The sequence below is a fragment of the Chiloscyllium plagiosum genome, unplaced genomic scaffold, assembly GCF_037043375.1.
Source record: "Chiloscyllium plagiosum isolate Xiang-an unplaced genomic scaffold, Cpla_swu_hap1 HiC_scaffold_18, whole genome shotgun sequence".
Lineage (NCBI taxonomy): Eukaryota > Metazoa > Chordata > Chondrichthyes > Orectolobiformes > Hemiscylliidae > Chiloscyllium > Chiloscyllium plagiosum.
The window spans coordinates 73796242-73817701 of NW_028270156.1; the positions used below are offsets into that span (position 1 = coordinate 73796242).

The 21460-nt window shown below is 41.4% G+C and overlaps 1 long non-coding RNA gene across 1 annotated transcript; it reads left to right on the forward strand.

Annotated features, from left to right (window-relative positions):
* Window positions 1-653: 653 nt before the first annotated feature.
* LOC122558114 (uncharacterized) lies at window positions 654-21357 on the forward strand. Its single transcript, XR_015760035.1, has 3 exons — window positions 654-769; window positions 11636-11757; window positions 21153-21357. It is a non-coding gene; the product is annotated as an uncharacterized LOC122558114 (long non-coding RNA).
* The last annotated feature ends 103 nt before the right edge of the window (window positions 21358-21460 follow it).

Genomic DNA, 21460 nt, shown 5'->3' on the forward strand with positions numbered 1-21460 from the left:
AATCACTGGAATTCTTTTCTCCAGTTCCTTTTCTGTACTTCCTCTTGCCAATGGTTGTTTACAAAGAATTGTGTCCTTTCATACAGAGTTTCCTGCAAGTTGGTTTCTTCTGAATAAGAGTCTCCCGCATCTTGACATCTATTCTGCATTTCTTGAGGAAATCCTTTAGGGAAATTTTGAAACACTTCTTTTGACCTCCTCTCATTTGAGTGTCTTACTTGAGCTGGGTGAAGAAGATTTGATTTAGCAGTTGAAACTCAGGTATCCTAAACATGTAGCCGGCCCGGCAGCATTGATTTTGGATGATCACGGCTTCGATGCTGGTGCTACAGGCTGCTTCAATGCTGCTGGTGTTAGTATGCCTTATCCTCTTAGCCGAGGCAGAGAATCCATCTCAAACAGCGTTGATTGTACTTCTCAAGAACCTTGAGGTGGCATTAATATGTAGTTCATATAGAAGAGTTGAAAGCATGGCTGCCTTGTACAGAAATTGATTTCTGTGGAGCTTTGTTTTTGCTTTTTGCAGGCAATAAGTTAAATGCCCTCTTGTTTCTAAAGTAAATACAGAATTTGGTAGTCCAATGTAAAATCTGAAAGTTGTATTCTGGGCAGAAGTTTAAATATTTATTTTCTCATTGCAGATATGCTTTTTCTAAAGATCGAAGAAGTGTTACCATTATCCCGAAACCAAATTCAAGGGTATATATTGGACAACGTTATGGAATGTCTCACCTTGATACTTTGAAGGTTAACAAGCTGTATAATTGCAGTAAGTGCGCTGTATGGACCCATTTATATGAAACTTCATCAATATGCTAAACACAGACAGAATGTTTCTGTCCATTCATAAAACAGAATAATTTAATCCCTGTACATAACAAATTTAGCAGTTGAGACACGTAGGAGTTCATGGGAATTAACAGTATATTGACTGCATTGTTAACGTTAAGGACTTACATTGTAGTATTTTTAGCACATATCAAGAGGAACTTCTTGGACTACATTATCTCTTCCAGAAATGAAATTTAAATGTATTTATAAATTAAACAGTTCATTTTTGGAGTGCCCCTTTGAGGAGTGGCCACTTGTTAATTTAGTTTAATTTGTATTAATGGTTTCAAAAGAGTATCAGAGACCCTTCTGAGAACTTGGATGTTGGTTAATGAGGAGGTAGGAAGATGCAATATTGTATTCAGTAAATAAATCAATTATAAAGTAAAAAGAATGCCATTGGTTTCCTACTTCACCATTTGACGTCAGAATGAATTAATGTGATCACAGAGAATGGTTATCCAAAGTTAAAGTTAGAAATTAAGAAAAATACTTAATTTTTCAAAGAGAAGTTTGTAATCTGAGATACCTTTGAAAAGATTGGTTGAAAGTGAACGTAAATTGTTAGGGTATGATTTAATCTGAACTTCAAGAACAGTGCAAAAATGAAATGGGTAAATAGACGAGGGTCGTAAAGAGTTTTTAGATATTGCATTGACCCTGCAGAAAACTTTGGACTAGCCTGGCAAGATCTGATATCATGGTGTACTCTGCCAAGTCCTTGGGGAAAGAAGATGACCTTTGCTGCACCACCCCATCCACCAGGACTTCCAGGTCCCTGTTTGCAAAGCGGAATGCCAATTTTCATTTATCAGACTGTCTGGGCAACTGACAGGAACTATGCAGGGTACTTCTGGCTTGAAAGCAATTAAGATCATAACGATAAAACCATAAGAAATAGGAACAGGATTTGACCCCTTGAGCCTGCTCTGCCATTCAGTAGGATCATGGCTGCTTAAACATTCCTCACACCCACTTTCCTGCATTTTCCCCAAGGTCCTTGATTCCCCACTGATCAAGAATCTATCCCAGCCTTAAAAGTACACAAGGACTCTGCCTGCACAGCTCTCTGTGGAAAGCTATTTTCAGTTTATTGGATATCCCAAAACAATTAATACCTGACAATGGACCGTAGTAATCTGGAATGCTGTTTCAGGACATATGTACCAAGTGGGGAGTGACCCATATCACATTGTCACACCAGCATCCATACTAAAACAGTCTAACAGAATGTATAATACGCGCTGATCACTAAGCACTAAGAAACAAGGCAAGATTGCGTCATCTGATTGCTGCATTTTTGTGCAACTTGGATGGTGAAGTGATAACCATCCCTTGCACAAAGTATACTCAGAAGGCAATTGTGGAAAACGTTACCTATCAACCAAATGTCTAACCATTCTGGGACAGAACATCTTTCTTCAAGAAAGAGGAGGATGAAAGAGATACACAATGATAGAAGCAGGTACAGAACTATCAAGATTGTTTCTGAGCAGCGAATATCAGTTAAAAATTCAAACACATAGATGCCAGCAAATGTTTCCAAAGTATGTAACCAGCCCAGATCATGCAAAGTCATTGTTAGTCATGGTACTACATTACAAAGGAACAGCAACCAGCTCATCACCTACACATCACCTTCCTCATTAGAGGCATTTGGATTATGATGGTTGTATGGTGATGTTGAGTTTGAGCAACCAGTGGCAAAACAAACAAGTGACACAGAGAATAGTGCACACCTTTCCAGATGGGAAACTGATCACTTCTAAAGCAATATAGTGATGTTTGAAATGTTACTCTTATGAACTCTTTTCTTATTTGTACATTTAATTATTAAATTAATGAGTTTCGAGAAGATTTGTAGCTCAGATTGAGGTTCTGGATGTAGGTTTGCTCACTGAGCTGGAAGGTTTGCTTTCAGACGTTTTGTCACTATAATACGTAACGTCATCAGTGAGCTTCCAGATGAAACGCTGGTGGCATGGCTCGCTTTCTATTTATATATGTAGGTTTGCTTGGGTTGATGATATCATTTCCTGTTATGGCAATATTTCCTGTGGTGATGTCATTTCCCATTCTTTTTCTTGGGGTGGTAAATGGGATTCAAGTCAATGTGTCTGTTGATAGAGTTCTGATTGGAATGCCTTGCCTTTAGGAATTCTCATGTGTGTCTCTGTTTGGCTTGTCCTAGAATGGATGTCTTATCCCAGTTGAAGTGGTGTCCTTCCTCATCTGTATGTAAGGATACTAGTGAGAGTATGTGGCTAGTTGATGTTCATGTATCCTGGTGGCTAGTTTTCTGCCTGTTTGTCCAGTTACAGTTGTTACAGTTCTTGCAAGGTATTTTGTAAATGACATTAGTTTGCATGTTGCCTGTATAGGATCTTTCAAGTTCATTAGCTGCTGTTTTAATGTGTTGGTGGGTTTGTGGACTACCAGGATGCCTGAGGTCTGAGTAGTCTTGCACTCATTTCCAAGATGTCTTTGATGTAGGGGAGAGTGGGTAGGGTTTCGGACGTGATTTGTCTGCTTGCTGGGGTTTGTTGCTGAGAAATCGGCGGACTGTGTTCATTGGGTACTCGCACTTTTTGAATACACGGTATAGTGATTTTCCTCTGCTCTTTGTAGTTCCTCTGTGCTGCAGTGTGTGGTGGCGCATTGGAATAATGTTCTATTTCAGTTTAGAAACATGGACATCAACTAGCCACAGAAAAACATGACCCACTCTCACTCGTAACCTTACATACAGATGAGGAAGGACTCCACTTCGACTGGGACAACACATCCATCTTAGGGCAAGCCAAGCAGAGACACACACATTAATCCCTGGAGGCATAACATTCCAACCAGAACTCTATCAACAGATCCCATTTGCCACCCCCTGAGAAAATGAACAGGAAATGACATCACCACAGAAAATGATGTCACCAAGGAAACCTACACACAGAAATAGAAAGTGGGCCATGCCACCAGTGCTTCATCCGGACGTTCACTGATGGTGTTACCGAGTATGGTGACAAAACATCTGAAAACAAACCTCCCAACTTAGCCAGCAAACCTACCTCCAGAATTATTGAATTGACAATGCAGGCATGTGTGCATCCCTGTAAAGATAAAGTTTCATAATCTCACAAGGTCATAAGGCTGCTCTCACATTAGAAAGAGATAACTGGTGGTGGTTTAACCTGAGGAGCAGCACACCTCAGGAGGTGGTAGAGATTGAGAAGGAGAATCCTTCATGGTAATCTCGGTTAGCACAAGAATTGAACTTGTGATGTTTCTATCACTTGACATTGCAAACCTGTCATCCACCCAACTGAACTCAACCAACTATGTATATATACTTGGGATAGAATCAGAGAAGAATCAGCATCATAGAATCCCTACACTGTGAAAGCAAGCCATTCAGTCCAATGACTCCACACCGACCCTCTGAAGAGCATCCCACCCAGACCCACCCCTGCAACTCTGCAGTTGCCATGGTCAATCCACCTAACCTGAACATCTTTGTGACTGTAGGAGGAAACCAGAGCATCCAGAGGAAACCCATGCAAACACAGGGAGAATGAATTTTAGCTCTGGAAAATGGAGTGTTGCAGTTAACATCCACATACATTTAAGAGACAAACCCATGATATCATCACTGTATCATAATGTGATCTGAAGATAAAACTGTCTGAGACAGTATCCTACTCTGGGATCACTTGAGCATTACTTGTTACTAGAAGCTTCCTGTTCAATTGTAATCAAATAGCTTAATGTTACCCTGGGTTTGTGAATACAATAGTTTTATGTAATAGTTGCTGTTATAGATGTCTGTTAGCTTCTCCAATGCTATGATATCCACAGGAGATAACATAATTATTTCTCAATCATATAAAATATCTGCTTGAGGCAAACTCACGTCAAGACCAGTGGCAGAGAGAACAGAAAGCAGCATAAGACAGTAAGATAAAGCAACAGTTGTGAGATGATAAAACATCATAACAGGGTGAGACAGAGTAGCAACAGGGACATTTTTAATCAGACTGAGGTTGACAAAAGAGCTACAGCAGACAGCAGAGAAAACAATACAGGAGGAGGAGAGAGGGCAGCAGAAGAGAAAGAGCTAAACAATAAAATGGGAGGAGAGTGAGCAACAGTGGAGGTACCATAAAAATGAATGAGGGGAAGAGTGAGCTTTCAGGGAGACCAGAAAGCAATGTGGAGGGAGAATAAAGTATCATGGAAACAAGTAAATAGTGTGAGGGAGGAAAAAAAGAAGCAGTGGAGAGGCAATAAAATACAATGACAGCAGGAGAGAAAGCAGCAATACAAAAACTATTAAAAAAATAGAAGGGGAGGAGTGAGTAGCAGCGGTCACATCATAAACGAGCAAGAGGAATGAGAGAGCAGAGGAGAAATAATAAAACAGAGAGTGGTGGAAAGACAATAAAAGTGTGCGAACATTGGTGAGGACATAAAACAGAATGAGGGGTGAGAGGAGCAATGATGGACAAACTATTAAACAGTCCAAGGGGAGGAGAGAGAACACTGATGGAGAACCAGTGAAACAGCAGAAGAGTAGTTGAGAGCAGTGTCAGAGGGGCCATGAAACAACATGAAGTGAGATGAGAGTGCAGCAGTGGAGAGACCTTAGCACAGTGAAAAGGGAGGTGAGGGTAATGGGGAAAGACCATTAAGCATTGCGATGTGCTGAGAGGGAGCAGCAGTATAGACAACAGCTAGGCTCTGTGGCTCCTGAGCAGATCTGAGGAAAATGAACATGTAATAACACAGGGCAATGGCTAAATCTCGTTCGGGGAACCTCCATGATACACAAGCAATTGTATGGTTTCACTGGTAGTGATATGGTTTACTAGCAGTAGTAAAGCTTATTAGAGGTCGTAGGATTTATTAATCATAAGTTAATTATCCCAGAATAAAGATTGCAGAGCAGATATCCTGTTGTGGCTGCAGAATGTTAATTCCGTTTAATGCCAGTGCAATTCACGGCAACTACATTTACACTAAATCTTTGCAGCTTGGGGAACATGAACTGAAAATAAATGAGCTGGAATCCAAGCTAAAATGAAATAAAAAGTACCGGTATACATTGTTCCAGAAGGTAGTTACATTGTGTTAGGGGACTCTCTAGTCCGAGGTACAGACAGACGTTTCTGTGGCCAGCAGCAAAAAAGCAGAATGGTGTGTTGTTTCCCTGGTGCCAGGATCAAGGATGTCTCAGAGAGGGTGCAGAATGTTCTCACGGGGGACAGGGGCCAGCAAGAGGTTATTGTCCACATTGGAACCAACGATATAGGAAGGGAAAACGTTGAGATTCTGAAGGGAGATTACAGAGAGTTAGGCAGAAATTTAAAAAGGAGTTTCTCGAGAGTAGTAATATCTGAATTACTCCCGATGCTACGAGCCAGGGAGGGCAGGAATAGGAGGATAGAGCAGATGAATGCATGGCTGAGGAGTTGGTGTATGGGAGAAGGATTCACATTTCTGGATCATTGGAATCTCTTTTGGTGTAGGAGTGACCTGTACAAGAAGGGTGGATTGCACCTAAATTAGAAGGAGACTAATACCCTGGCAGGGAGATTTGCGAGAGCTGCTCGGGAGGATTTAAACTAGTAAGGTGGGGCAGGGGTGAGGGGGTTGGGACCCAGGGAGATAGTGAGGAAAGAGATCGATCTGAGACTGGTACAGTTGAGAACAGATGCGAGTTAAACAGTCAGGGCAGGCAGGGACAAAGCAGAGAACAAGCGAGGACTGATAAACTAAACTGCATTTATTTCAATGCAAGAGGCCTAACAGGGAAGGCAGATGAACTCAGGGCATGGTTAGGAAAATGGGACTGGGATATCATAGCAATTACAGAAACATAGCTCAGGGATGGGCAGGACTGGAAGCTTAATGTTCCAGGATACAAATGCTACAGGAAGGACAGAAAGGGAGGCAAGAGAGGAGGAGGAGTGGCATTTTTGATAAGAAATAGCATTACAGCTGTGCTGAGGGAGGATATTCCCGGAAATACATCCAGGGAAGTTATTTGGATGGAAGTGAGAAATAAGAAAGGGATGATCACCTTATTGGGATTGTATTATAGACCCCCTAATAGTCAGAGGGAAATTGAGAAACAAATTTGTCAGGAAATCTCAGTTATCTGTAAGAATAATAGGGTGGTTATGGTAGGGGATTTTAACTTTCCAAACTTAGATTGGGACTGCCATAATGTTAAGGATTTAGATGGAGAGGAATTTGTTAAGTGTGTACAAGAAACATTTTTTGATTCAATACGTGGATGTACTGCTAGGGAGGGTGCAAAACTTGACCTAATCTTGGGAAATAAGGCAGGGCAGGTGACTGAGGTGTCAGTGAGGGAGCACTTTGGGGCCAGCGACCATAATTCTATTAGTTTTAAAATAGTGATGGAAGAGGACAGACCAAATCTAAAAGTTGGATTTCTAAATCGGAGAAAGGCCAATTTTGATGGTATTAGGCAAGAACTTTCAAAATTCTGGATTAGTGGAGCTGGAAGAGCTCAGCAGTTCAGGCAGCATCTGAGGAGCAGTAAAACTTTCAAAAGCTGATTGGGGGCAGATGTTCGCAGATAAAGGGACGGCTGGAAAATGGGAAGCCTTCAGAAATGAGAAAGCATGAGTCCAGAGTCAGTATATTCCTGTTAGGATGAAAGGAAAGGCTGGTAGATGTAGGGAATGCTGGATGATGAAAGAAATTGAAGGTTTGGTTCAGAAAAAGGACGAAGCATGTCAGGTGTAGACAGGATAGATCGAGTGAATCATTAGAATATAAAGGAAGGAGGAGTATACTTAAGAGGGAAATCAGGAGGGCAAAAAGGGGACATGAGATAGCTTTGGCAAATAGAGGTAAGAAGAATCGAAGGATCTTTGCAAATACATTAAGGACAAAAGGGTGATGAGGGAGAGAATAGGGCTCCTCAAAGATTAGCAAGGTGGCCTTTCTGTGGAGAAGCAGGAGATGGAGGAGATACTGAACGAGTATTTTGCATCAGTATTTACTGTGGAAAAGGACATGGAAGATATAGAATGTAAGGAAATAGATAGTAATATCTTGAAAAATGTCCATATTACAAAGGAGGAAGTGCTGGATGTCTTGAAATGCAGAAAAATGTTTAAATACCCAGGACCTGATTAGAACTCTATGGGAAGCTAAGGAAATGATTGGTGGGCCTCTTGCTGAGATATTTGTATAATTAATAGTCACAGGTGAGGTGCCGGAAGACTGGAGGTTGCCAAACATGGTGCCATGTTTAAGAAAGGTGGTAAGGACAAGCCAGGAAACTATAGACCAGTGAACCTGATGTCGGTGGTGGGCAAGTTGTTGGAGGGAATCCTGAGGGACAGGATGTATATATCTTTGGATGAAGAAGTAACAAAGAGGATTAATGGGGCAGGGTGGTAGATGTGATCTATATGGACTTCAGTAAGGCATTCGACAAGGTTCCCCATGGCAGACTGGTTAGCAAGGTTAGATCTCATGGAATACAGGGAGAACTAGCCATTTTATACAAAACTGGCTCAAAAGTAGAAGAGAGAGGGTGGTGGTGGAGGGTTGTTTTTCAGACTGGAGGCCTGTGACCAGTGGAGTGGCACAAGGATCGATGCTGGGTCCACTCTTTTTCATAATTTATTTGGGTGATTTGGATGTGCGCATAAGAGGTCCAGTTAGTAAGTTTGCAGATGACACCAAAATTGGAGGTGTAGTGGACAGCGAAGAGGGTTACCTCAGATTACAACAGGATCTGGACCAGATGGGCCAATGGGCTGAGAAGTGGCAGGTGGAGTTTAATTCAGATAAATGCGAGGTGCTGCATTTTGGGAAAGCAAATCTTAGCAGGACATATATACTTAATGGTAAGGTCCTAGGGAGTGTTGCTGAACAAAGAGACCTTGGAGTGCAGGTTCATAGCTCCTTGAAAGTGGAGACGCAGGCAGATAGGATAGTGAAGAACGTGTTTGGTATGCTTTCCTTTATTGGTCAGAGTATTGTGTACAGGAGTTGGAAGGTCATGTTGCAACTGCACAGGGCATTGGTTAGGCCACTGTTGGAATATTGCGTGCAATTCTGGTCTCCTTCCTATCGGAAAGATGTTGTGAAAATTGAAAGGGTTCAGAAAAGGTTTATAAGGATGTGGCCAGGGGTGGAGGATTTGAGCTACAGGGAGAGGCTGAACAGGCTGGGGCTATTTTTCCTGGAGCGTCAGAGGCTGAGGGGTTACCTTATAGAGATTTATAAAATTATGAGGGGCATGGATAGGGTAAATAGGCAAAGTCTTTTCCCAGGGATGGGGGAGTCCAGAACTAGTGGGCATAGGTTTACGGTGAGAGGGGAAGTATATAAAAGAGACCTAAGGCACAACTTTTTCATGCAGAGGGTGGTAAGTGTATGGAATAAGCTGCCAGAGGATGTGGTGGAGGCTAGTACAGTTGCAACATTTAAAAGGCTTCTGGATGGGTATATGAATAGGAAGGTTTGGAGGGATATGGGCCAGGTGCTGGCAGGTGGGACTTGATTGGGTTGGGATATCAGGTCGGCATGACGGGTCGGACCAAAGGGTCTGTTTCCGTGCTGTACATCTCTATGACTATGACTCTATGACAATCTGTAGGATAAAATCTTCTGATTTGATTTGTGGTCAGGGGCACGAGGTGGTTCTGCAAGTGTAACAGGCAATGAGACCGAGAATACAGAATTCAATTGTCCTTCCAATTATCCAATAGGTAGGAGTGGTGGCTATAAGGTGGAAAGGCAAACTGACCATGGAATTGTGGTGTAGAGAGCACCCAGTGGGGGAACCAAAAAAAAATGTTACAATATTGGGGACAGTCAGGATATATGACACAGTTCCCTGAAGCAGAGAACTTGAATTCAGAAAGCTGTATTGATTACCTAGTGTCAGGGTTCTGGATATTTACTCTGAACTGGAGAGAATGTGCTGTGGGAGGGGGAAGATCATTGTCCACTTGGGTACCAACAACATAAGTAAGATGAGGAAAGATTTGCTGCTGAGGAATTGTGAGTGGCTAGAGGATAAACTAAAAATCAGAACTTCAAATGTAGTAATGGAAAGATGTTGTGAAACTTGAAAGGGTTCAGAAAAGATTTACAAGGATGTTGCCAGGTTTGGAGGATTTGAGCTATAAGGAGAGGCTGAACAGGCTGGGGCTGTTTTCACTGGAGCGTCAGAGGCTGAGGGGTGACCTTATAGGGATTTAAAAAATTAAGAGGGGCATGGATAGAGTAAATAGGCGAAGTCTTTTCCCTGGGGTCAGGGAGTCCAGAACTAGAGGGCACAGGTTTAGGGTGAGAGGGGAAAGATATAAAAGAGACCTAAGGGGCAACTTTTTCACATAGAGGGTACGGGTATGGAATGAGCTGCCAGAGGAAGTGGTAGAGGCTGGTACAATTGCAACATTTAAGAGGTATTTGGATGGGTATATGAATAGGAAACGTTTGGAGGGATATGGGCCTGGTGCTGGCAGGTGGGACTAGATTGGGTTGGGATATCTGGTCAGCATGGACGGGTTGGACCGAAGTGTCTGTTTCCATGCTGTACATCTCTATGACTATGACTCTAATCTGTGGATTATTAGGTGATCCATAAGAACAGTAACAAAGGCTAAAGAAGATCAAGGAGGTAGATGCATGACTTAAAGACTGGTGTGGGAGAAATGTATTTTGAATTATTGACAGCTGGAATCAGTGTTACAGAAAGTAGGTGCTGTCCTACTGTGAATGGCCTTTACCTAAACCATGCTGCGGCAAGTGTTCTGGCAAGCATATGACTAAGATGGTAGAGAATACTTTAAACTAACTAACGTGAAGAAGTCTTCATCTGAGATGAGGTATGGTAAATAAATGGGAAACAATAGGTAAAGAGCAGAGTCATAATTTTGGTAATGATAACCAGAGTGTGGCAGAAAAGGAAAGTACAAACTTAATGGTGCACCTATAGGTAAAACCAGACTTTGTAAAAATGGCAAAAAGATGGAGTTAAAGGCTGTGTGTGTGAATACATGCATTATCATTGATTAAGAATCTTAAGTATGTGGCCAGTTGCTTGAGCCCTTCCACAACCAGTAGGAATGGCAGGAGATGGAAACAATTTTCAGTTTTCAACCGGGGAAATGAGTTTAATTTTATTTAAGTTTCTGTTGAACTTTTGGATTTGTTTACAGTGCCCCTTGGAGGAATAATTCTTGAGTTAATTAATTTATTTGTTTAATTAAGACCATCAGATATAGGAGCAGAATTAGGCTATTTGGCTTAGTCATGGCTCAGTGGTTCGCACTGCTGCCTCACAGCACTAGGAACTCAGGTTTGATTCCACCCTCAGGCAAATGTCTATTTAGAGTTTGCACATTTTCCATGTGTCTGCATGGGTTTTCTCTGGGTGCTCTGGTTACCGTCCAGTCCATAGATGTACAGATTAGATGGATTGACAATGCTAAATTGCCCATAGTGTCCAGAATGTACAGGATCAGTATGTTAGCCTGACGACCATCCCACCCTATAACTCTGCATTTCCATTTAACCATGGAAATGCAGAGTTATAGGGTGGGATGGTCTTCAGAGTGTCAGTATGGACTCAATGGACCAAATGTTCTGCTTCCACACTGTAGAGATTCTATGTTTCAACTGTTATTAATCTGATTCCTTAAAAATGTGTGATCAGAATCTGTCTAGCTCAGCTGTGAAATGCATATTGTAATACAGAACTATACCTTGCATGTTTGCAAATTATTATTTCAAACTATAACTTTTAAACTTTTAGAAATATGCGGAGGACTATACAGACATGAACCAGGAAAATTCACCTCTCCAAATTTCCCAAACTTATATCCGAACAATGCTCGTTGCACATGGATATTTAAAACATCTCATAATAGAAAACATGTAAGTAAGACCACATCAACATTATCAGGTTTGCTATCAAATATAATTAGGACTCTTGCAGCTATGACCAAGGGGGATATAACTAGAGTTCTTTGATGCCCGAAGTTTTTGTGACTTTTCTTCCCATCGTTAGGGTGGACATTCAGATCTAGAAAAAAACACTTTTATATTTTTCCAACTGTTTGTTACAAATCTGTGAATAATTTTACAATGAGCAGCATTGTGAACTGTTTTGCTGTCACCAGCCCCTTTCAGGCTAAGGATATACAAAGTCTCATGCCATACATAAAAGCTACTTGCTCGTACACTGAAAAGAAACTGTCTTTAAAAACTCTAGTTTTTTGCATGATAATGTTATGAGGAGATGTGATCCAAATCTTATGTTTTAAAAATTAGGTGGACCTACATAAATTTATCGTAAACTTTTAAACAAATTGGTCTTTGCTGAGGAAAAGGCACCAGGTACAACAGCAACATGTGACTTTATCAGAGCTCCCTGCAGGTGCATTCGGTCTGGAAAACCTTCAGAGAGAGGTCACGTATCACAGTTTTGAATTCTGTTCAAAGCAGAATTTGACCTGCCTGAAGAGCAACAGTCCATTGCTTCCTGTCTCTTCCTTTGGAATTCCTCTCCACAAAATGTTGAGCTGAAAACCCACCAAAAACTCTTCTTCACAACTCATGGAGTATTCCTGAAAAGACAGTGTGTCTGTCTGTGTACATTTATTTGCGTAGTTCAAACTGTCAATAATCTTTGCATCTTTGTTTGGAAGTGAACAACTTTATTTATTTGGCTGATTTGTTCTTAGTACTGAACTTGGCATTGTCTGACTGCTGCGTAGTTGGCCACATCATCAAACTGTTTGAACACCTTTAGAAAGACATATTCATTATTTGTGTAGTTTAATGCCAGACTGATTTGGAGTTTCTTACAGACCAAAGGTTAAGCTTGAATACATTTCTTGGCTTTGCCTTCTCCTTGACCAAAGAAATACTATTTATTATACATTAATATTTAATAATGCTATGCATGGTAATCATTGGTATATAAGGCTCTAACTTGTAGTTACATTAAGTAAGGAGTAATTCATCCTTTCCTGTCTTCATGTCCATATTGGAGTCTGATCTGATGTGTTCCAGACTATCTAAAGTTTTACCTCTACCCACTCTGTTCTTTATGTTACATGATGTCCAGACCCATGTCTTCATTACAAAGGGTGCTCTGGGGGCTGATGCCCTTGCACGACAATTCGAAATGGGGCATTAAGTTTTCTTTAAAGAGAACAGCAGGTCAGATTTCTTGTGAATAGACTGTATTGAACAAAATGTTTAGTTTCGAAACCAGTGTATTCTGCAGCAGAATGGGCTACATTGTAAGACAAGTGTAAGATAAAAGCCAAAAGAACTGCAGATGCTGTAAATCAGAAACAAAAACAGAAGTTGCTGGAAAAGCTCAGCAGGTCTGGCAGCATCTGTGAAGAGAAGTCAGAGTTAACGTTTCGGGTCCAGTGACCCTTTCTCAGAACTGGAGCTGAAACATTAACTCTGATTTCTCTTCACAGATGCTGCCAGACCTGCTGAACTGAAGGCTGATGTCCAGTAAAAACTTACAGCTAAAAAACTGATAGTGGCTCAGACAGTAATTAGTCAATTAACTTAATAACCAGACCCAACTTCACTGCTAAGTCGGCTGGAGAGGTGTTAATCAAAGAAAGAGGGGTAGTCACACATGCTGCAAAGATCACTTCAAAAATCACCCCAACAAAGACTCTGTCCTCAAATCAAAGCCACAGCATGCAATCAGCATCACTTTAGCACAACTCCACTGGTTGCAAAATAGAAAAGGCCATTCAACAGATGCCTACAGAACAAAGGCATCAGAAACAGATGGAATCCCTACTGATGCACTTCAGTCTGAAGGGAAAGCACTTTATTAGCATGATAACATTATCATTTCCCTTATCTGAACAGAGGGGAGTAGTAAGCAAGGAGGTCTCTTAATCATCACCATCCTCAAGAAAGGTGACAGATATCACATATTCCAGCCTCTAAAAAACTTGCATGGTATATTTCCAATTCACTCAGTACATTTGTAGTCCATCCATAGCTGCACTGGCAATTGCCGTTGTATGGTATAAACACAGAAGTTGCTGGAGACCTCATTCTCACCAGTCTGCCAGCTACAGATGCCTCTGTCCGTAACACTATCAGTAAGAGTGACTACTGCATCGTCTTTATGGATGTGAAGTTCCACCTTCATATTGAGAAAAACGTTAATTGTAATATATGGCGCTACCACTGCATGAAATGGGACAAACTTTGAACAGATCTAGCAACTCAAGATTGGTCATCTGTGAGGTGCTGTGGGCCATCAACAACCTCAGAATTGTACTCCAGTACAATCTGTAACCTCATAGCCTGGCATATCCCTCTCTCAATTATTACCATCAAGCCAGGGGATCAACCCTGGCTCACTCGAGAGTTCAGGGGGACGAGCCAGGAGTAGCACCAGGCATACCTGAAAATGTGTGTCAACCTGGTGCTGCTACCAAACAGCACTATTTGCATACCAAGCAGCATAAGCAGCAAGTGATAGACAGAACTAAGCGATCCCACAACTACCAATCGGATCTAAGGTCGGTAGTCCTGCCACATCCAGTCTTGAACAGTAGGCACAATTAAATGCCTCACTGAGGTGGAAGCTCCGCAAATATCCCCATCCTCAATGATGGAAGAGCCCCGCACAGCAGTGCAAAAGATAAGGCTGAAGCAATTGCAGCAGTCTTGAGCCAGAAGTGGTGAATGGTTGATCCATCTCGGCCTCCTCCAGTGGTCCCCAGCAATACAGATACCAGTCTTCAGCCAATTCCATTCACTCCAAGTGATATCAAGAAACAGTTGGAGATGTTGGATACTGCAAAGGTCATAAACCCTGACAACGTTCTGGCAATAGTACTAAAGACTAGGGCTCCACAACTAGCTGCTCCCCGAGCCAAGCTATTCCAGTACAATTACAACACTGGCACCTTCCCAACATTGTGGAAAATTGCCCAGATATATCCTGTACATGAAAAGGAGGACAAATCCAACCCTGCCAATTGCTTCCCCATCACTACACTCTCGATCATCAGTAAAGTGATGAAAGGTGTTATCGACAGTGCTATCAAACAGCATCTGCTCAACAATAACCTGCTCTGCAATGCCCAGTCTGGATTCTGCCAGGGCCACTCAGCCGCGACCTCATTCTCGCCTTGGTTCAAACATGGACAAAAGAGCTGAATTCCAGAGGTGAGGTGAAAGTGATAGCCCTTAACATCAAGGCCACATTTGACCAAGTGTGGCAATAAGGAGTCTTATCAAAACTATCCCAGTGGTGCCTCTCCATTGTTTTAGGGTGACACAGTTGCTCAGTGGCTAGCATTGCTGCCTCACAGCTCCAGGGACCTCGGTTCAATTCCCACCTCAGGTGACTATCTATGTGAAGTTTGCACATTCTCCCCATGTCAGTGTGGGTTTTCTCCGGGTGCTCCCATTTCCTTCCACTGTCCATAAATGTGCAGGTCAGGTGAATTGGCTGTGCTAAATTGCCCATCGTGTTAGGTGCGTTAGTCAGGGTATATATAGGGTAGGGGAATGGGTCTGGGTGGGTTACTCTTCAGAGGGTTGGTGTGGACTTTTTCCATACTGTAGAGAATCTAAAACTAAATCTAAACAGTAGAATTACTGGGTATCGGGGGCAAACTCAGCATTAGTTGGAGTCATACCTGATCATGGTTGTTGAAGGTTAGTCATCTCAGCTCTAGGGGCCTCTGCAGGAGTTCATCAGGGTATTGTCCTTGGCCCAACCATCTTCAGCTGCCTTCAATCAATGAGCTTCCATATTTATAAGGTCAGAAGTGGGGATGTTCACTGATGATTGCACAATGTTCATGACTCTTCAGACACTGAAATAGCCCATGTTCAAATGCAACAAGACAATATCCAGGCAAGTAAAATTCGTGCCACACAAATACCAGGTAATGACCATCTCCAATAAGATAAAAACAACGACTGCAGATGCTGGAAACCAGAGTCTAAATTAGAGTGGTGCTGGAAAAGCACAGCAGGTCAGGCAGCATCGGAGGAGCAGGAAAATCGACGTTTCGGGAAAAAGCCCTTCATCAGGAATAGAGGCAAGGTCCCTGCAGAGTGGAGAGATAAATGAGAGGGGGTGGGGAGAAAGTAGCATAGAGTACAATAGGTGAATGGGGGTGGGGATGGAAACGATAGGTCAGAGAGGAGGGTGGGGGAAGGTAGCAGAGAGGAGGATGGAGTGGATAGGTGGAAAGGAAGGTAGGCAGGTAGGACAGGTCATGAGAGTGATGTTGAGCTGGAAGTTTGAAGCTGGGGTGAGGTGGGGGAAGGGGAAATGAGAAAATTGGTGAAATCCACATTGATGCCATGGGGTTGAAGTGTTCCAAGGCAGAAGATGAGGCGTTCTTCCTCCAGGCTCGTGTGGTGAGGGAGCGGCAGTGGAGGAGGCCCAGGACCTGCATGTGGGAGGGGGAGTTGAAATGTTGGCACACAGGGCGGTGGGGTTGATTGGTGCGGGTGTACTGGAGATGTTCCCTAAAGCGCTCTGCTAGGAGGTGTCCAGTCTCCCCAATGTAGAGGAGACCGCATCGGGAGCAACGGATACAATAAATGATATTGGTGGATGAGCAGGTAAAACTTTGATGGATGTGGAAGGCTCCTGCAAGGTTTGTGAAGGTTTGTAGCTCAGGTTGAGGTTTAGGGTGTAGGTTTGCTCGCTGAGCTGTAGGTTTGATATCCAGACGTTTCATTACCTGGCTAGGTAACATCATCAGTGGCAACCTCTAAGTGAAGCGAAGCTGTTGTCTCCTACTTTCTATTTATATGTTTGTCCTGGATGGGGTTCCTGGGGTTTGTGGTGATGTCATTTCCTGTTCGTTTTCTGAGGGGTTGATAGATGGTATCTAGATCTATGTGTTTTTTTATAGCCTTGTGGTTGGAGTGCCAGGCCTCTAGAAAGCTTCAGCTAATGCTCTGGATATCTGGATTAAAATTCTGCCACAGCAGAATTAAGAATCTACTAATGACCATGAAACCATTGCTGATTGTCAGAAAACCCATCCGGTTCAATAATGCCCTTCAGGGAAGGAAATCCCACCTCACCTCGTCTGACCTACATATGTCTCTCGATCCACAGCAATGGCACAAACAGCCCTGCCAACTCTGTAAAGTCTTCCTTCTAAGTTTTTTTTTTGTTTTTATTCACTCGTAGTATGTGGGCATTGCTGGCTGGTGAACATTTATTGGCCATCCCTAGTTGTCCTTGCGATGGTGATGGTAAGCTGCCTTCTTTAAGTGCTATAGTCCTCATGCTGGATGTTGACCCACAATGCCATTAGGGAGGGAATTACAGGATTTTGATCCAGCGACAGAGAAGGAACCACGATCTATTTCCAAATCAGGATGGTGAGTGGCTTGGAGGGGAACTTGCAGGTGGTGGTGTTTTCACATATCTACCATCATTGCTAGTATATTACCCAAACTCATTCAGTCTAATTTTATTTACTCCCCTTGTCTGTGGGACTTTATTAAATGCTTTCTGAAAATCCAAATACACCTCATACACTGATTATCTATACTCCAGATAGCATCCTCACAAAAACTCCAAAACGTTTTGTCAAATTTCTCATAAATTCAGATTAGATGTGCTTAATTTCACCATTATTTTCTAAATGTCTAGTCATCACATCATTAATAGTAGATTTTTATATTTTTCCTCCCAGTCATATCAAACTAACAGGTCTATAATTCTCCATTTTCACTGTTCTTCCTGTTTGTAAATAGTGGGGCTTCATTTGCTAATTTCCAGTCTTAAAGAACCTATCCAAAATCTATGGAATTTTGAAAGATAATAACATCCATTTGTTTTATAACCATCTTCTTCAAATCTCTGGGATGTGGCTCATCTGGTCTAGGGATTTATTTGTCTTTTACAAATACTGATTCCTTCTAATCATTCAGTATCACAAGTCTCTTAATTAAATATTTCTGGGGGATTTGATGTATCTTTCTCTGCAAAGACAATTAGAAAATAGAATTGGATTTTCTCTTAACATATGTATAACCATTGTTTTATTTTGTAACTCTCATCATTCTTTGTCGTTAACATCCTACCATACTTTGTTCCAACGTCCTTCAGCTCTGTTCTGTTTAGCCTGCTTATATTTCTTGTAGATTCCTTCCTGTTCACTAGTTAATAGCTTTTGCCACCTTCCCATTTAGCATTTTCAACAGGAATCAGCACTATCCCAATTCAGGTGGAGCACATTTCACCAGACTGCTCAGTCCTGTCCCAGAATTGGTGCCCATGACCCTCGAAAAGGAATCCATAACCCACACTAGTGTGTTTGTCTTCCCTTAAATGTTCATTTCTGCTCAGTAGCTCAGTGGTTAGCATTGCTGTCGCACAGTGCCAGGGACCCGGGTTTTGATTCCAGCCTCCGGCAACTGTCTGTGTGGAGTTTGCACATTGTCCCCGTGTCTGCATGGGTTTTCTCAGGTGCTCCGGTTTCCTCCCACAATCCAAAGATGCGCGGGTCAGGTGAATTGGCCAAGCTAAATTGCCCATCGTGTTCAGGGATGTGTAGGGTAGGTCCAATAATTAAGGTTAAATGTAGAGTAATGGATTTGGGTGGGATACTCTTCGGAGGGTTGGTATGGACCTGTTGGGCTTAAGGGCCTATTTCCACACTGTAAGGATTCTCAAGTTCTTGCTTTTTAATTTAGAGCTTAACTGCGGATACTCTTCTATCTTGATCTCCTTCCCTCCTCCTTGTTGTTCCTACCCATTTGCTTTGTCAAAACATGTTCCATGACAAATGGATTAACCCAATTTGTTTTCCACTTTCGTTTTTTGCCACAGAGAGATAGCCTTTGCCCAGCAGGAGGTAGGCAACACCAACTTGGATTCTTTTTTATTGACTGCAGAGGGATGCTGTATATCTTTGATTAAGTAAAGTCTCTTGTTGCAACTATATTTCCATTCTGCTCTTCCTCTTCACTATCAGGCTTCATGGACACAGTATCTTGGTGTGCTTTGCAATCCTTTTTCTTGTTCTCACAAATAGCAAGAACATCATACCTATTCGAAAGGATCAGTGATTACAAGACTTACTTTCAGTTTCTCCTTAATCCCTGGTACCCTGTATCCCTGCTAAACAGTTCCTTGTCAGTAACACAAGCCTTTTGTAACCAGCATTTTATTCAGAGTTATGATTGTATTCTGGATTTGACTATCCAAAAAAATGTTGCCCTCCCTTATGGCCTGGAGTCTTAACTACTCGATGAATTTGAGCCGATGAGAGTTGAGATGGGGACGTTTTGTACAGATGTGTTTGCTCTGGGCAGCTCACCATTCACAAACCCGCTAATCCTGCACTCCAGAAATGCAATCAGCTCTGCCATATCCTCAACTAGCCTTATTATTTTTATCAGTTAAGGTCTTTATTCAAAGATTATTTGTAATTATATAAAGCACGTATGTAATTATGGTATAAATTTAAGGTATGACATCTTCTAGTTTTAGAGCATTAACTGTAGCCTACATATTCTCTTTCACTGGCCGTGGCCCTTTAACATTGATTTTCAGGCCAATCTCTACTGACATAAAAGCACACTTAACTCTTTTTCAACCTCATGATGTGATCATGGAGCCCTGTTTGGAATTCATCCAACACATAAAAACTGTATTCTTCTATTATGGTTGCAGTCAACACATTGATAAAATGGAACCCCTTGCAAAATCTTAGCCCTTGCAGATTGGAAGATTTTTGGAAACTAATTTACACAATGGCACTGCTATTTGTAAAAGCATAATGTCATGCATATTTATCATGAGATACCGTTGACTCTCTCCATCTATACCGAGCTATGCATAAGAATCAGACAAATCCAACATCATTATTATCTTGAATGCAACAAACTCTATATACAAATCCTAAAATGTTTGTGAATGCAACTGTGTGGTTGATTTATCATTACATTGCAATTTTGGTAAATCTTTGGACTGTGCATGAGAAGACAGATTTGGGTATGGTTTGGTGGATGAAAGAATCCAGTAAAACTTTCTGACCTATAAAATCTTATGCTTGAGCTTGCATATAATATTGCTTTCATGAAGAAGTGTTTGGAAAATACTTAAGTAGTTGGTGGCTACACATTTTTTCTGCTTATTCCAAATTTAAACCTTTCAGTTTTACTAGTAACCTAAGATTAAAACATTGCTTCAACTTATTTTGAATAGCACACCTTTTAAAAAAAAATGTTTTCTGTTCAAAACTCGCCTAATTCTGAATCTGAATCTCATTGTTTTCGCCTTTTCATGCATAATTAGCTCGAAAGAACATGTCCATTCTTTCAATGTAAGAACTGAATTGTTCTCAAAAGATCAACTGAATTGTTCTACCAAAGATTCCTAGACTTACAACATATCCTTGAGAACAGCCATTTTATCCCATTTTCAAATGTACCATTGACCCAGTTACTGTAACTCTGTCACACTTGCAGAAGCCGAGTCAGCCAAATTAGAACAAATTCACCAAAGCCAGTGAAATCAGTTGAAGAACCAAATGTACACTAGGAACTACACTAGCCTAATCAACTGTATACAGCTACGTGTTTTCAGAAACAATGAGAATCTGCACAATCTAGCTGAAAGTCTTCACCATCTAAGCTGATAGCTTTCCACGAGTTGACTCATTTTGCTCATTATGGTCTCTATCACCATGGACTATAAATAGTTTTACACTTTGATCATATCCCCAGCCAAAATCTGTTATAAGTTTGGAGAAACTTGTCAAAAGGGAAAGACTCCAAGATTACCATATTGTTTAATGACATCACGTACTGGACACTCTCATAACTTATTATGGCGCGTAACAAAGAAATGATTGTGTTACCATATACCTGCTAGAAATGAAAGCTTTTCCTTTGGTAGACACTGTTAAAAAAGCTCAAAGCACTGCAATCCTATCAACCTTGCATACTGTAATATTGAAGATACACATTTCAAATATAGGGTAGATCAAACCAACTGCTGCATCATGGGTGGTGTTGAATTTCATGAATATTGTTGAAGCTCCACTCACCTAAACAAATGAAGAGAACTGCACCAGTGCAAAAGCTAAAACTGCTGAACAAATTCAATTTCAAATCAGATTCTACCCTCAACCAATGAAATCTTAAAATTGTCTTCCAATCAGTTATCTTTTAGAAAAGCTCACTTCTTTATCACATTGCAAATTGTTTTGTCATTTATCATAGTAAATAACTGACTTACACCATTCTGGATAATCTGCCTGATTTGGTCGTTATCTTCTTTACAGGTTTTCATACAGTTTACAAAATTTCAAGTAGAAGAGTTTATAAATTGCTACAGTGACCGAGTTATAATTCATGACGGTGACGATGCACTTGCTCCAGTCCTGGAAGGGCCAACTTGTGGTGGAGAGAATCCAGCAGTGATATCAACTAGAAAATCATTATTTGTTCAATTTTACAGTGCCCAGTCATGGCAAGCATATGGCTTCAGTGCAAAATATGAATTTGGTAATATTGTCTTCAAATTATAAATTACATATTTAGTTGAATAGCTATTTAATATTAAACAGTATGCTTAGCGGTAAATCTCTTC